Source organism: Hippopotamus amphibius, chromosome 4 (genome assembly GCF_030028045.1).
Source record: "Hippopotamus amphibius kiboko isolate mHipAmp2 chromosome 4, mHipAmp2.hap2, whole genome shotgun sequence".
Taxonomy (NCBI): Eukaryota; Metazoa; Chordata; class Mammalia; order Artiodactyla; family Hippopotamidae; genus Hippopotamus; species Hippopotamus amphibius.
The window spans coordinates 168,244,142-168,261,664 of record NC_080189.1 but is presented as its reverse complement, the minus strand read 5'-3'; the positions used below and the strand labels follow the sequence as shown (position 1 = coordinate 168,261,664).

At 35.6% G+C, this 17,523-nt stretch overlaps 1 pseudogene; it reads left to right on the top strand.

The window, feature by feature from the left end:
* The first annotated feature begins 1,699 nt into the window (after positions 1-1,699).
* LOC130851986 (uncharacterized) lies at positions 1,700-16,785 on the top strand (annotated as a pseudogene).
* The last annotated feature ends 738 nt before the right edge of the window (positions 16,786-17,523 follow it).

Sequence of the window (17,523 nt, the reverse complement as noted above, 5' to 3'; positions counted from 1 at the left end):
AACAAAGATTAAATTGGACACTTAACCTGGTCAAAGGGTTCAAGCTCCCAGTTATAAGATGAATAAGTTCTGGGGGTCTAAAGTACAGCACAGTGACTATAATTAATAATACTGTAATTGTATATGTGAAATGTGCTAAGAGAGTACATCTTAAGTGTTCTCAACACACACACACACACACACACACATATGCACAAGGTAACTACAAAGTAATGAATGTGTTAATTAGCTCGATTAAGGTAATTATTTAACAATATGTATATATATAAAACTATTACATTGCATATATTAAATATAAACAATTTGTTTGTCAATGAGTCTTCAGTAAAGCTGGAAAAAGATAACTTGCTGATTTTAATGACTCTTCTTTGAACTACATTTGAAATGACTCATTTACATCCCCATTACTCATTGAGTTCAACCAAGATTTTCTAGGAACTTATATGCCTTCTTGAATTGCTATTAGCTATTGTTATCAGCTTCCTGAAATCAAAGATTATCTTTGTACATATTTTATTCTCCTATCCAAGCATTAGGCTTGGCCTGTAGTAAATGGTCAGTACAGTTTTACTGAATAAATTAATGGAGCCCTATTACTTAATTAATGAATTTTAAACCATCACATTTAAAATTGTAGCAATTTTTGAATAAAAGTTTTTCTCCTTAATGACTATATTTAAGAAAAGAGGGTTTAATAGTTCTATAAGAATTTGTTTAAATCTCAAATTCCCTGTCAATAAGTGAACTAGACCTGTATTATAACATAACTATGAGGTATAAATTATGTTTTTAAAACATCTAAAAACCCAAGTACAGACTTCACTTGGTAACCTTTTAAAATATTTATATAACTAAGCTTTCCTCATCTTTTACTTAAAAAATTCTTGAAGAAATTCAACTAAATTTCATACCCAGATTTTGTCTTTTGCTATGTATTATATATATATCTTGTTATATATAAAATATATCTTTAAATATGAATTTCCATGGTGGAAGCATAACTAATAGAAAAAATATGTAAATGGCATGTAATATACAAAATATTGGGGGGAGGAACAGACATTTTATTGAACTCTCCCCACCCCTCAGAAATCTATTCCCTCAGATTTTTTTTCTTTGCTGTGGACACCACAGACACAGGTGTATGACCAGCCCTGCCCCTCCCCCCCAACTGGCAGCCATGTGACAGACGCAGGAGAGGATGTTTTCTTCTAAGGTACAGGCTTCTCAGAGTGGGCTGAAGCCAAGAGGAAAGCAAGCCCAGCCAGACCTGGTAGTTAACATGTAACACCCCAGAGGAATAATGCATTCAATTCTCTTTCTAAACAAACAAAAACAAAAACAAAACAAAAACTAGTACGAAAGCTCAACAATACCCTAGCACTCAGAGTTTAAATATAAAAAAGGATCATCAGAAAACAGTTTAAAAAACAACAAAACCAACAGGGCCATCTCCAGGGAGGTGGTCGATGTGGAAGAGGCCACTAGCGCCCCGTCACTGACCTGTAGGGGGTGGAGCCCCCAAGATGAGCGCAGCACCAGAATCAGCACCGCGAACAGCACCCGCTTGCCGTCCTGGTTGAGGGTACTTCTGCGTCCGCTGGAGACAGACCCGCTTCTGGTGCGGAAAAGCACCATTTACCCCTGGGGACTACACTCTGGGTGTGAGCTGTGAGGGCAAGGTGGAGCACACCGCTTTATGTGCCACGCCAGCAAGCTCAGCAGCCGGCAAGGAGGTGTACTCCCAGAACTTCATGAAGCTGGTGGAGCACTGCACCTCAGACGAAGATGGACTCTGTATTTGCCTTATCGAACCAAAGGTCATGGAGTGATTAAGTGTCTGCTCAGGGTGAGTTCTTATGCTGGGCACTAAACACAAAGGACCTGAAGCTGCTGCAGACCGTTGTGAAGGGGGAGTTTGGAGACTTGATGCTGGAAGAAAGTCGCTGTCAAGTGCATGAAGAATGACACCACCTCCCAGGCCTTCTGAGGGAGACCTCTGTCAGGGCTTGGAGTTCACATGCCACTGCTGCCCACCCGCCTGTTTTGCAAAATGGAATCATAATAAACCATTCTATGAAAGGAAAGATATATATAAACATATAATATTAGGATAAACACTGGCATGCATCAATTAGCATGCAAAATATTATTTGTTGACATTGTTAGAGTAAACAAATAGGTAAAGATTAATCAGAATTGTGTTATCTTGGAGATTTTTGATATCTATTAGGCAAGCCAAGCGTATATATTCACAGAGACCTGTTTTTGGAAGCATTCTTCATGACAGTAGAGGCACATGGATTTTAGTCTTATTTCAGTCTCTGACTAGATTGGGGCTTCGGCCATTAGCTTAATGTATCTAAAGCCCAGTTTCCTAACATACAAAAAAAGGCAATCAATATTACCTACCTCTAACACTCTTCTTAACACTATGTGAAAAAAAAAATAGGTTATCCTCTTAAACTGGTGCCTAGTGCAAAGTGGTTTCTCCATGATTGCAATTATTAAGTCATTGATACAATAGCATTTTACAAAGCTGCTCTAGGAAGCTAACATTTAGAAAACTAAATAGGATACTGCACCACAAATATAGCAGAGAAATTTAAATGCACATCATGATTGAAGATAAATGGTTAGGAGTATATATTTGCACATGTGGTGCACATATACAGATGTAGTGTATATTTTATCTTAGACTATAGATTTGGGCATGTTATCAAGATAAATATTTTTGGATGATAGGAGCAGTCCCCAACTAGAAAGACAAGCAGCTGCTCAAATGAGGACAGGTTCAACTGTGAGGGTGTTATAGACACTAAAATTTCCACAGAACTCTCTATAAGTCCAGAATTTACTGGAACAGCAGATGGAAAGATTTCAATCTTGAAGTCTAATTTGAGTAAATTAAAGATTATGCAAAAACTAATAGCAATAATTTCAAACTAATTTTTTATTTTAGCGAATCCACTCTTATCTGTGTTTTTAAGCTTCCATTGTCATCTGAAGACATGTTACAGATTGTTCAAAAATCTTTTAGTCATGAATTCTAAAATTGCATTTCAATTTTCCTGCTATACATTTTAACCTTGCTTTTTGCTGATACCTCCAAGTTATCATCTTTCCCCTGAATCCTTTTTTGTCTAACTCCGTTCCCTTTGCCTGAGAGGCATATCACAGTTCTCCTAATAATTCATGGAAGGAATTTCAGACTTCAGGGGGAAATACATAATAATGGAGGAGAAGCTGACAGGTAGGGAAATTAATGACTTGGATAATGTGCACTTTCATGTCAATATATATTTAATTTGTATATAATTTTAAATATTATATATAAAGTTAATTCTGATCAGTTTTGCTTTACCTATTGCTCTGCTCCTATGGGGTTAGAGTTAATTCAGTATGACTGGTTTCCAAATCTTGCACACTCCACTGAAAATCTCTTAGAATATCTTGCCTGATAAGAGTGTTTTTGTTTACCTAAAGACTTGGGTCTTGCCACATTGTTCATACTAATGATTCAGTTTGTGGTGGGGGCCTTGAGCTGGTGTGGTATCTGTTTTAACCTTGGAGGAGCTGGAAACTTAGTAACTAAGATCAGTTACACACATAGTAAGCCAAGCCAATGTTACCCACCCCAATAAAAACCCTGAACACAAAGGCTAATGTAGCTTCCCTGGTTGGCAATACTATATGAGTGTTATCATACCATATTGCTAAGAGAATTGGGAACTGTCCCTATGACCCACTGGGAAAGGAAAACTGGAAGCTCATGCCTGGTCTCTCCTGAATTCTGCTCTATGTAACTTTTAACTTTCCTGGTTTTAATGTCTCCTTTTTTTGCTGTAATAAGCTTAAGAATTTTTAATCTGGCTATTCCATTCATGGGAATATGAATTGATTCAACCAAAATGAAAGGCTACTGGGTAATTCACAAGGGAAATTTTCTAAATGTATTTTCCCTTTGGCAGATTATTAAACTTTTAAGAATTTTCATAAGAAAATAATTGCATGTGTTCAAACACTTTGTGATAAGGGTGGTCATCACAGCATTTTTTATTTTAACAACAAAAAGTTGGAAATAATTTAAATGTTCAATAAAGGGTTAAGTAAATTAAAAAGAACCCAATACAGGGTAAAATTTGTGTTATTGAACTACAGTTTTTAACAAACAGAAAATTCAGTATAGATTGTTGAGTGATGTAAAACAATTAATTAAACCTTATATTGTTTTTAAAGGAAAAAGATAATTTACATACCTTACACATTTTTGGTGATTTTTTAAAAAATTTGCATATTGTATCATACAATTAAAAAAATCCAAGAAATAGTTATTAAGAAAAGATCTAGGAAATCTAGGATTCCTAAAAATATTCATTCTCCAGTCTTTTATAAATTATTTTATACTTATAATAGAAAAATCATACATATTAAGGAAAACATTGAAAAAATGGATTCAGTAATAAAAATGAGCAGCTATCCACAGAATGTCTATTCCTCTGTAATTTTTAAAAATTATTATTTAATTTATTTAAATAAGAAAAACAAAACCTCTCACCCATTTCTCCATCTCTGGCAAGGACCAATCTATTCTCTGTATCTATGAGCTTGTTTTGTTGTTTGTTTGTTTTTGTTTATAAATATTTATATATATATATTATTTATATACACATTATATTTTAGATTCCACATATAAGAGAGAGCATACATATTTGTCTGACATTTGATTGACATTTAGGTTGTTTCCATATCTTGGGTACTATAAATAATGTTGCAATGAACATAGGGATGCATATATCTTTTTGAATTATTTTTTTTGATAAATGCCCAGATATGGACTTACTGGATAATATGGCAGTTCAATTTTTAATTTTTTGAGGGCTCTGTATACTGTTTCCCATAGTGGATGCACCAATTTACACTCCCAGCAACAGTGCATAGGGCTCTCTTTACTCCATACACTTATTATCTGTAGTTTTTTTGATAAGGTGATATGTCATTGTGGATTAGATTTGCATTTCCCTGTTGATTAATGATGTGGCACATCTTTTCATGTACCTATTGCCCATCTGTATGTTTTGTTTGGGAAAACATCTATTCAGATCTTCTGCCTGTTTTTTAATCAAATTGTTTGTTTTTTTTGCTATTGAGTTGTATGATATCTTTATATATTTTAGATGTTAGTCCCTTTTCAAATATAAAATTTGCAAAATATTTTCTCCTATTCATTAGGTTGCTTTTTTATTCTTTTGATGATTTCCTTTGTGTGTAGAAGCTTTTTAGCTTGATGTAGCTTTAGTTTGATAAGCTTATTTGTTTGTTTATTTACTTTTTTGTAATATTCTGAGTCCTTTTAGCAAATAATTGCTCCTATGGGTAGCCTTGGGGACATGCAAACACAATTTGTAATAAATGTATTTGTAAAAATGTAAAACTAGCCTTACTGAATTTTAGAAGGTGCTCAAATCTTGATGGCCAAAACTTAGTCCTTCATTTATTTTTGTATCAAACAAAATAAGAATTTAATTAGTCCTCATTATTTCTTAAAATATCTATTCTTATCTATTAAATGTCTGGAAATTAATGGTTTGCTTCTGAGAGTATTGTTTAATAAATATTTAATAAGGGAGTCACACTATTTAGATATAATTTGCAAATGTTCATCAATTGTACCACATTTATCATGAACTACAACAAGTAAAGCTTTTAGCAGACTAGCGCAACTAAGGCAAATCTCAACTGGTCATGAATTGAATTATCTGTCTATTAAGTCAGGAATGTGCAAACTAGTAGGAAAGACAAACTTTACAATCTATAGGTTGTTTTGGATTTGAAGTAGGAATCCTGCCAACTAAAATTCTCTATGGTTGCAAGATCTAAATTTGGCATCAGAAAGAAGTGGGCTTGAATCTCTAACATAAATTATTTAAACTTCCAAACCTCAGTATTCTAGTCCAAACATAAGGATTATTTTTTTTCCAATGAATATATTTCAAGTGTTACATATTTTGCTTGTCATTATGTAATAAGAGAATTGAATACTGTATATTGAGTTCTTAGTGTATTTTCTATCAAATACTAAACCTGCTTCTTCATATTTGAGTGTAATTTTTATTATTCACCATTATTTACCAGTTACCATATTTATATTTAAGACCTGATTACATTACACGTATGCATGAGGTTGCATGTGTCCATGAGACTGTGAACTGCCCAACTCTAGAAGAGACAATATCTGAAGTTGACAATTTGAACAATGTCCCCAGTTTTGAAACATGATGGTCTGGAATATACCTTATATTTAAAGTAAATATTTGCTCATATCATTCTGATGTTAATTTTCCATTTAAGGTAATATACAACTGACTGGAATAGTTGCACAACATTGTATCTTAATAACACTTGAGAGAAACTATTAGGCTTAGACTGCTCTTAAGTCTAGTATGACACAGGACAGCTTTCTTGTACCTACTTGAAGATCTAATCACCCTTAGAAATCATCTTAATTTTCAAATATATATATATGTACTTAAAAATTCAAGCATGTATAAATCATTTTGAAAGTCCTTGGAAAGAAAATACAATTTAAGTATTTCTTGGTATTTGATATATAAGCTAGTGTCAGTCCCCAAATACCATCTATTAAAAATATTTGAACACTATTTTTCTTTTGACTATCAATAAATACCTAATGATATGCCCTAAATATCTTAATCAGAATGTATAAAAAACAGATATATAAAAGTTTGCATCTAAACAGAAAATACAAAAATGTAAATCTATACTCATTCAAATTTAAAGGAATCATGTCTTCAGATTTTATTATTGCAATTTTGACCATTTAATAATGGCCCACTTGGAGATACTGAACATACTTCTCTTTCCATTAAATGATACAATCTATCTTAGGAAAAACCATGTTTAAATCTTTGTGAATATTGCTCTGGATTAACACTTTAATTTCATCTTTTTTTTTTTTTAACTCTCTCTCAAGTACACACATATGATCATCCCAGAAATAAAGAATCTCCTTTTAGCTTTCTATAATCTGCTTTATTCTGATTTTAGGTTTTCTGTTTTATACAGTTTTGTTTCTCTAGATAAAAACCTAAATCCAAAATCAGAGGACAAATGTTTAATAAAAAGTCCCCACCCACCCAGTATATCTATATATTCTAATTTTTATACATTAGAGTTTGCTTTACATTGCATGCGTGTGTGTGTGTGTGCGTGCGTGTGTGTGTGTTAGGCTTATACATTAATATTGAGAACTTTCTTAGTACATATCTGCTGTCATAATTTATACAGCAAATTCTATATGCATTGTAACCTTAAAGTGAGGGATGTCTTCATGCAAAGCTTGATCACCAAGTAAAGCACTTTTGAAAATATTTTATAACTTGCTAATTGCTGGTTCCAAAACTATTATTTTTCTCAACTAGCTGTCCAGTCACATCATACAATTAGATGTAAAAGTCTATTTAAGACTACCCCAGACTTGTTCATGAGCACTTGTTTTATTGGTGCGCATGAAAGCTTTAATTCTGTATACTCTTAAGACCCACAATTATGAGACTATAGAATGAAAAATATTTAATAGAAATGTAAAATTATAGCCTTTTCTCCAAAAATTTCACATGAGCTTTTCTTTTTTCTTTTTCCTTTTTTCTTTTTCTTTCTTTCTTTCTTTCTTTCTTTCTTTCTTTCTTTCTTTCTTTCTTTCTTTCTTTCTCTTTCTTTCTTTCTTTCTTTCTTTCTTTCTTTTTTTTTTGCAAATACTTTTGCAAACACTTGTGCTGTATCTGCATCTTTGTGGCGGAATTAGTTACAAGTAAATAATAAAATCCATTCACTTTGGGAAGTTAGGATTATTGCTTCTAGGTTTTTATCATTACTGTGGCTCGTTATCAGTCACTTAAGACACCAGTAGAAGAGATATTGCCTTTTTACGCTGGATTATTTAAATACATTTTATTATTTCATCTTAACTGCAACCCTCTGAAGCATATGAACCCAGGCATCATCCAAAGTCATCCTGCGCTTTTTACAAAAATGTTCATATTCTATTTTACTTGCTGAGAGAATTCCACTGCTTTTCCCAATAAGTAGTGACTATTCAGGGCTTCTACTTTTATCATCACCTTTGCTATGATTTTTTATTTAAACTAAATCTTTGGTTGAATTCTAATTTTGCCATTTCTACCTCTTCCTTTCTTCCTTTCTTGTGAAATCTACAAGTATAGTGCACTTTTTGACTTTTTTCCCAAAATGTCACTCGCACAAATAGAAGTGTTAAATATTACTGAAGACTTGGTCTAGTTAGTCTTCCGTGCTATTACAGGCTAGTATATAACAGCATAGATGAGATTCTGAGCAAGAGAGACACGATATCCAGTGGGAGAGATGTCTGATCACTCTTTAGATATTTATGCTCTGAGGAGATCTGTGATTAAATCAGGGAATTTCTCATCGGTAGATTAAAAGGCACATTGCATACTTTATTCAGTTTTGCTTTGCTGATAATTGTGCCTAGTGGATGTTATGTACTCAATATCTGATGAAAAATTGGAAGATTTTTCACCTAAATTCTATTTACCTCCCACTATGATGTCCCTGTATTAGTCAAAATTCTTCCTAAATCCCTTCCTTTCTCCTTCATATTTCTCCTCACTAAAATCTCTATTTCCACACTATTTTATAGAGCAATTTAGCTCTTGTTTTTTCTGCTCTATTTCATTCCAGTTGTGCATTGATAGCCAATCTTCCACAACAAAAATAATGCTTCAGAAAGTTTCTGTTAAACAAATATGATTCTCTTTCTCCTTCTGTGCCTGCTGTGTGTGTGTGTGTGTGTGTGTGTGTGTGTGTGTGTGTGTGTGTGTGTGTGTGTGGTGGGGGAGGGGTGGGTTATAACATTTACTAGAGATGTTCTATAGAACAAATTAGACTAAGCCAACTTCTCAATAATATCAGCTGTCTAGAAAGATTCCTTACTTTCTCAATACCAATTTGTTGCTTTATTTGCATATTTTAATATTTTTAATTGGACATATAGTATAGGCATTCAATAAATACTTTTAAAGAGTTTATGAGATTAGATTCCATTGGATGATTGCTTAAGTAATCTAAATTTGAAGAGCAATTTTCCTCTGGAAGTCATTTGTCATCCATAGTTTTTTCTTTCTTTGGTTTGTGATATATAATATTTATCACATATAACACATATTTTTTAAACTTAAAAAATGTTCATATATGTAACTACCATTTCCTGGCCAGTCAACCATTGCTACATTGTTATGTTGGAAAACTTTTGGATCTTGGTGGGGCTCAAACCCATACATACTCTGAGATAGGTGTCTCTCAGATATTAATTTTCCTCACTTGTAAAAAGAACTGTCACTGTAGGACCCACCTACCTCATTGTCCTGAAGATCAGATGAAGTAGTTATTCAAAGTTTTCTGAAATGTGATAAGTTAAGGTGTTGTTAAAATAATTTTTTACATTTAAAGTTATTAAACCAATTAGATAATCATTAACAAAACGTTAAATATTTGTTTGATACGCTTTCAATAAAAACAGACTTTGAGATGCTCTTGTCAACCCCTATCTCTTTTAGATATGATTTTGTGAGGAAGTTCTATTACTATTTCTCAAGTGTACTTCTGAGAAGTATACTCATAATTTTATAAAATTTATTATGTTATCAATATCATAATCGTCTGATTATATATTGTTAATGAGATACTATTTAAATACAAATGCTGGTCTGCATCTACGAATATTATTGCTCATGGTGATCTCATATCAGTAAAATATATGCCAATTACACAGAAAACATTTTTAAACACAGGAGTGATTTCCTAACTAATTCAGTTTTATGGCTCCCATAAAGTTAAATGGGGAAAGAAAACAAACATATAAGTGTCAGAAAAGTAAATTATATTTATGTCATTTTATTTCCACTGAAATAAAATTTATTTTAGTAGAAGCAGAGGTAGCAACATCATTTTTAAAAAATGAGTTGAAAAAATTTCAAAGTCCTACTTTATACTTGAGAAATAAACATTTTTCTTCATATTGGTCTGCATTTCTTTTTAGTGATTACAGATTCTGAAGCAGTTCTATATAAGAAGCTCTTCTTTGAAGGTAACAATCGTCAACTACTGCATTAGCATGGCTTTTTTGGAATAGAGGTGCCTTTTGATGGTGATAGCCCTAGCTAACCTTTTCCCGGGGCTACCCTACTGTTCAAAAAATCATGCAGTCCTTGCCAAACCATTTTGATGAGATAGTCTGGCTTCATACAATGGATGACAATCTAAATAAGTTATTTCTTTATCTTATAAATCTTCAGTTTAATATGCTTAACTTTTATTTATCTTATTCAACTTAACATTTTGAGACACTGGGAAACAAACAAGACTAAAAATACGTAAATATTGTTTTAATATCATCGGTGTCATATTTTTAAATACTAGCATCCATCCCATAGGTGACAACAATTATTATGAGAATTTAACACAGACAAAATTCCCCCATCCCAGCCAGTCTGTAAAGAAGAGAAAAAATGCATTCTACAAAAAGCTGAGCTGGAATTTTGCCCAATCATCCTCCTTAGATTAAGTTTCTTAGCATACTGCAAGAAAGGGACTAGGTAAAAACATAGATTGAGGCAGGACAGTCAAATGGATCTTTTTTATGAGAAATGTCTGGAAAATTTGCAATCTGTCCTAAAAATCAAACTCTTCTTCTTCATTTAACCATATGGTTTTCTTCTCCTCTTTAAACTAGTCTAGTAAGCAGGCCTGGTGGCAGTGGGAAAGGACCCTCCCCCAAGACCAACTTTGATGGTTCACTTCATAATGGGGTATGACAGAAGCTTCCCAGACTTGGCCGAGAAAATCCATGTGAAGTGTCTGCTGGCTGTATCACACCCAAACCTGCTGCCCACTTGCAAATACGACTGTTTAAAAGCCAGTTGATCCCCTGCTGCTACTCTCTGGGAGAGAGTGTTCCCAGAGGCTCAAGCTGTTACCAAATGAGGCCTTATGTAGCTAATGCCAAGGAACGAAACTAATTTTATTTTTAAACTCCAACATTACACCAAAAAAATAATAAAAAGAGTGGTTTGATGTGAAGAGAATAGACTATTAATGGGTTACTAGAAAAACATTGCCATGTTGAGGAGAAAATATTTCAAGAGAGTGTATAGAAAGGAATAATGAGAAAGATGCTTCTATTTAGACCGGTTAGCACACTTAACATAGAGGTTCTGTAATACCCTGTACATAAATTGCTTTATAATAGTCCCATTATTTATTATCTGTTTCATCACACTAAGTACTCCACATCCTTGCATGGGCTTGACATCTAGTTCCTGGGGAATACATGTTGGTAGAAAAAAACAAATGAGGAATTATTAATGTTAACTTCATGACTGATTATAACAGCTTAGCTATATCTTGCTTCTAATCCTCCATATTTTGCATTGAAAATTCATTTTATTTATTTGGGGTTATAGACTAACCTTATGACTTTCTTGAATTCCCTTGGTGTCCTGGAGATTGGTTCCAGGAGCCACCTGGATACTAAAATCTGAAGATGCTCAAGTCCCACACATAAAATGTCATAATACAATGGGCCCTCCACATTTGTGGGTTCTACATTTGCAGATAAGGAGGGCCGACTATACTCTGTGTTTCTTTTTCCTTTAAAACACTTAAGCAGTTGTTAGGGGAGGGGGGATGATTTTGAACCTCTGGGTACTTTTGGCAATCTATGGAAATTTATATTACCAAGAACTAGGAGTTGGGGAGAGCAGTTACTGGCATCTACTGGGTAGACACCAGGGATGAGTTAAATATCTTACCATGCACAAGAAAGTCCCCACAACAAAGAATTATCTGGATCAAAATGTCAATAGTGCTGACATTGAAAAACCATGCCTTAAAAAAAATCTGTACTTCTCCACTAAAGAGTTTTGGGCTGCTGTGGGGGGTTTTCTCTCCGTTGAAGCTGAGATGTCTACCGACCCTGGGCCACACGATGAACATAGTTCCTTCTCTTTCCTGTCACCCTTTGTGCTTGTTAACACATGTTCAGGTAATTACCTGCAGCCAAAGATCAATAAAGTTGCAACCTGGAGCAAATCAGTACAGAGGCCAAGGTTGTCCCCGTTCATTTTCTAGACTTTATCCTAAGGAGAAATGTGTCTTGAGAAAAGGACTGCTGAGGCCCCACCACTTTTTCTCTTTATCTAGGGCAAAACTTTCTCCTTTTATTGTTCTAAAAATAAGCTATTAGAATGTAAAGGTACCCCAAGAGTGTGGTGGATCTCCACCTATCAATATACTTGTGTACACATACACCCACCCACATAAGCGCCGCACACTTCTAGGATTTTTTGCTCTTGGCTCTGGAAAATCTAAAACCAAATTCTAGAATGCAAGATGTGTTTGAGCATTTCCTTTCAGCCTTTTTTTTTTTTTTTTTTTTTGGACTTCCATTTCAGTGATAAATTAGAAACATAATGTAACTAAAGTAAAAACACTAGCTGTTTCCTTCTGCCTAATAGTTTGTCTGTAAGTGACCTAAGGTAGAAAAAAATGAATTGACTTTTGGAATCAGAATGAAGTATAGATTACAACTTCATAACTTAATAACTTTCTGATCTATACCACATGTGATTAGTTATAAAAAGCTTAAGAAATTTTAAAAAGAAAATCATAAAAAAGCAGAAATAGGTGACTTTATGTTTCTTTGAGTCTCCCCCGCTGAACTTGTAAGCTAGAATAGTTTGGGTTCCAAGGCTGCAAAGATGAGCTGTAGTAGATTCTTTTCTCTGTTTCTACATTCTTTTCCTTGCTGTCTCTGTCTTTGATTTCTCTAGGCTAGAGGCTAATCACAGGGTCATCCTAGTCCCTGATCCCATTCTTATGTTGAGACCAGGGAGCCCATTGTTAAATTTTGAACTTTCTCTCACTTGCTATCATTTAATCCAAGTCTTACATCATCACTTTCCACTATAAAAGGCAACCCAGGAATCAGCCACCAGCCTGAGCTGGCTGGGTTAACTGTTTCTAAAACATCTACCTTGCTTGCATTAATAACTCTTAGTCACATCCTTATGCTTTAAATCTCACCTTCACATTCTGATTCTAGGAATAGAAGCAAAAACTCAACTTTTAATTACAATTAGTACTTCTGCTTAAAATTCTAGACACATTCATAATACATTCATTCAATACTTTATCAATAAATATCTACCAAGTGCCTTTGATACACAAGGTTTCGGTAAAATGAAGAGCAATAACATTAATAGGAAAAAGTTTACTTCTAAATAAGTAAAACAGGACCATAATGGAGAAAGAGTCATAAAGTTGGATCAAGCCAATTTTATTAACATAGGCTCACTAAGCAGAGATTCTGCATTTAATGTTGTAGCTCCAGGAACTGGCAAAGGCTCTAACAATTTAGTTGTTTAGCTGAAACATGGACTAAAAAGTGGCCCAAAGCAAGTAAGTTAGAAATGCTAGGCCTGGTTTGGTTTAATGCAGTGTAAGGGGTTCAAAGGAATAGGGAGATTGAAATGTTGGCAGGGATTTGTCATTTAAGACCTACTCAGTCTAATTGGGAGGTTCCGGAAGACATACTTCTCACCACTGTGAGAAACACCTTTGTGAAGGAGCCCTGGCATTCTTGAAGAGTTCTGTTATCACTCCCCTCTGTGGGCCAGAATTTACAATGGGAACAGTAGTTACTGAACTGAGAAAACTAAATGCAATAGGAGTAATTGGATCTTGGGGTAGCAGGAGTAAACTGAAAGTACTCAACCACCAAAGGCAAGGTGAGCTTGGTTTACCATAATGGGCAACAGAGTCAATGCAGCAATCAGAATATTCTGACACCTGAAGGCCTATAGCATTGGCTAGTTTATTATGGTGTTTCTAGAAGTGAAATGAATGGGAATTCTAAATTCTTACTTGATCTATGTAAGCAGAAATTCTAGGTCACGTAAACAAAAGTCAAATCTGAATCAGGAAAATGGAATTGTGGCCCTGCCATCCATTTCCAGACTTGAGACAGTTCACAGACCCAGAATCCCTTGAATGAGGTAGAGGCCAGGTTCCCTTGAGGAAGAGTTTTCTCTGTACACTGCATAAAATTTATACTGTTAACTGTTGTCAAATCATTTCCTGAAGGGACATGCAGCTTTTTACTAGTGTAAATATGCATTAGAGGAAAGAACATAATCGAATTTGGGGGGATTATAGGACACTGACTCTGATCTGACACTAATTCTAGGAGACCCAAAATGACATTGTGGTTCACCAGCCCATAGGGGTTTATGAAGATCACATTATCAACAGAATTTTAGCTCAGGTTATCTCACAGTGGGCTCACTAGGTCCATGAACCAACCTTGTGGTTATTTAGCCCATTCTGGAATGCATAGTTGGAATAGATATACTCAGCAGCTACCCCATTGGTTCTATGACCTGTAGAATGAGGGCTATTATGGTAATAAAGGCCAAATGTCTGGGAAAATTGCAAACCAGAAGCAATACCATATTCCTATAGTGATTATAGAAATTATTGCCACCATGAAGGACTTGGAAGATGCAGGAACAGTAATTCCAACCACATCCCCATTCAACTCTTCTATTTGGTCTGTGCGGAAGACACACAGGTCTTGCAGGATGGTGGTGGATTATCATAAGCTTAACCAGGTGGTGGGTCAAATTGCAGCTGCTGTACCAGATGTGATTTCACTGCTTGAGCAAATGAATGCATCCCCTGGTACCTAATACGCAGCTATTGATCTGACAAGTTTCTTTTCTTCCAGCCTTGTCAATGAGGACTACCAAAAGCAGTTTGCTTGCAGCTAGAAAGGCCAGCTGTATACCTTCACTGCCCTACCTCAGGGGTTGATTTCCAGCCCTATGTCATAATTTAGTTCACAGGAATGTTAGTCACTTTTTATACAAGTCAGCATACTAGTCCATTATACTGGTAGCATTATACTGATTGGAGTTAGTGGGCAAGAAGTAGCAACTACTTTAGACTTACTGGTAAAACATCTGTGTGTCAGAGGGTGGGAAATAAATTCTGACTAAAAGCAAAAGGCTTTCTACCTCAGTGGCACATCAAGACAATGATTCTAAGGTGAAGAATAAGTTGTTGCATCTGGCCCCTCCTATAACCAAAAAAGATGCACAGCAGCACAGCACTTAGTGGGCCTCTTTGGATTTAGAAGACAACATATTTCTAATCTGGTGTGTTACCTTAGCCTGTTTACCAAAAGACCTGAAAAGGTGCCAGTTCTAAGTGGGTTCCAGTATAAGAGAAAACTCTGGAACAGGTCCAAGCTGCTGCTCAAGCTGCTCTGCCTCTTGGTTTATATGACCCAGCAGATCCAATGATGCTTGAAATGGCAGAGGCAGACAGAGATGCTGTTTAGGGCCTTTGGCCAGCCTCAGGAGGTGAACTGAAGTGCAGGGACTTAGGAATTTGGAGCAGCCCTGACATTCTCTGCACATAACTATTCCCCTTTTGAGAAACAGCTCTTGGCCTGCTGCTGTGCCTTCATAGAGACTGAATGCTTAACCGTGAGTCACCAAGTTACCATGTGATCTGAGCTGCCCATCAACTGGGTGTTATCTAACCCATCGAGTGATAAACCTGGGCCTGCACAGCAGCACTTCAGCATCAAATGGAAGAGATATATATGTGATCAAGACTGAGCAGGCCATCAAGGCACAGGTAAGTTACATGAAAAGTTAGTTCAAATGTCCATGGTTCCCACACCTGCAACTGCCTTCTCTCTCCCAGTATGTACCTATGACCTCTTGGGGGAGTTTCCTATGATCACCTTACAGAGGAAGAGAAGACTCTGGACTCTTTTATAGATAATTTTGCACTGTATGGAGGAATCACCCCAAAATGGACAGCTGTAGCACTGTAGCCACTTTCTGGAATATCCCTGGAGGACAGCGGAGATGAAAAGTCCTCCCAGTGGGCAGAATTTAAAGCAGTGTTCCTGATTGTTCACTTTGCTTGGAAGAAGAAGTGGCCAAATATGTGATTATTCAATGATTCATGGGCTGTGGGATGGTTTTACTGGATGGTCAGGAACTTGGAAGCAACATGGTTAGAAAATTAGTGGCAAGGAAATTTGAGGAAGAGGTATGTGGGTAGACCTCTGAATGGGCAAAAAAAAAATGTAAAGATATTTGTGTTTTATTTGAATGATCACTAAAGAGTGACATCAGCAGAGGAGGATTTTAATATTCAAGTGGATTGGATTAGATGACCCATTCCATGGATACCTGTCATCTTCCTGACCTAGTCACTCTTACCATCACACAATAGTCTCATGAACAAAGTGACCATGGTAGTAGGCCATGGAGTTTATGCATGAGCTCAGCACATAGTCTTCCACACATCACAACTGACTTGGCTAAGCCCGCTGCTGAGTGTTCAGTCTTCCAGTTGCAGAGGCCAACAATGAGTCCTCAATCTGGCACCATTCCCTGGAGTTATCAACCCAGGCAGCAGTTTGATCACAATGGACATCTTCCATCAAGAAAGCGTCAGCATTTTGCATTTACTCTGGATAAGGATTTGCTTTCTCTACACACAATACTTCCACCAGGAAATATAACTGATTCAATTGAACAGAAGTTAAGATTACCACCTAGCTACTTTGGACTCCTCATGCCTCTGAATAAACAGAAAAAGAAATTAGTTACTGTGCTGAATGGGATGATTGATCCTGACTACTAAGGGCCAATTGGACTACTAGTCTGTAATTGGACTTGTATATCTGGAATACAGAAAGATTAGAGGGTCTCAGTATTACCATGCCCTTTAATTAAAGTCAATGTAAATCTACAACAACCCAACCAAAGCAGGAGTACTAACGACCAAGGCCCTCAGTCACATAACCAGGTAAAGAACTATGGTCAGCTGAAGTGCATGCTGAAGGCAAAAGGAATACATCATGGATACTGGAGAAGGTAGTTATAAATACCAACTATAATCGCATGATCAGTTACAGACAGGAGAACTGTAATTGTCATAAGTATTTCCTCAGCATTTTGTGTGGGCGTGTTTGTGTATGTAACACCAATACCCCTTTTTTTTTCCCTCTTATTCTCTCATTGCATAAGATATATTGACTTTGCATCATAGTATTTAAGTTACAGGATATCAAAGGGAAGAGTAAATATCACTCAATGACTTTACCTTGTCTTCTGAGGAAGGGTTTAGTGCATTTTCAGTTGCATGCAAGATAGCTGTATCATGTTAGGTAGAATTAGGATCTTGTAATTATCTTTATTTGGAGATTAAGTGTGGTTTAAGGAGATGCATAAAGCTGGCACGTTGACAAGAGGTATTCTTGTGATTGTTAATTTTATGTGTTAACTGGGCCATGGAGTGCCTATATATTTGGTAAAACATGATTATGGGTGTTCTGTGAGGGTGTTTTTGTAGGAGATTAACATCTGAATTGGTAGACTG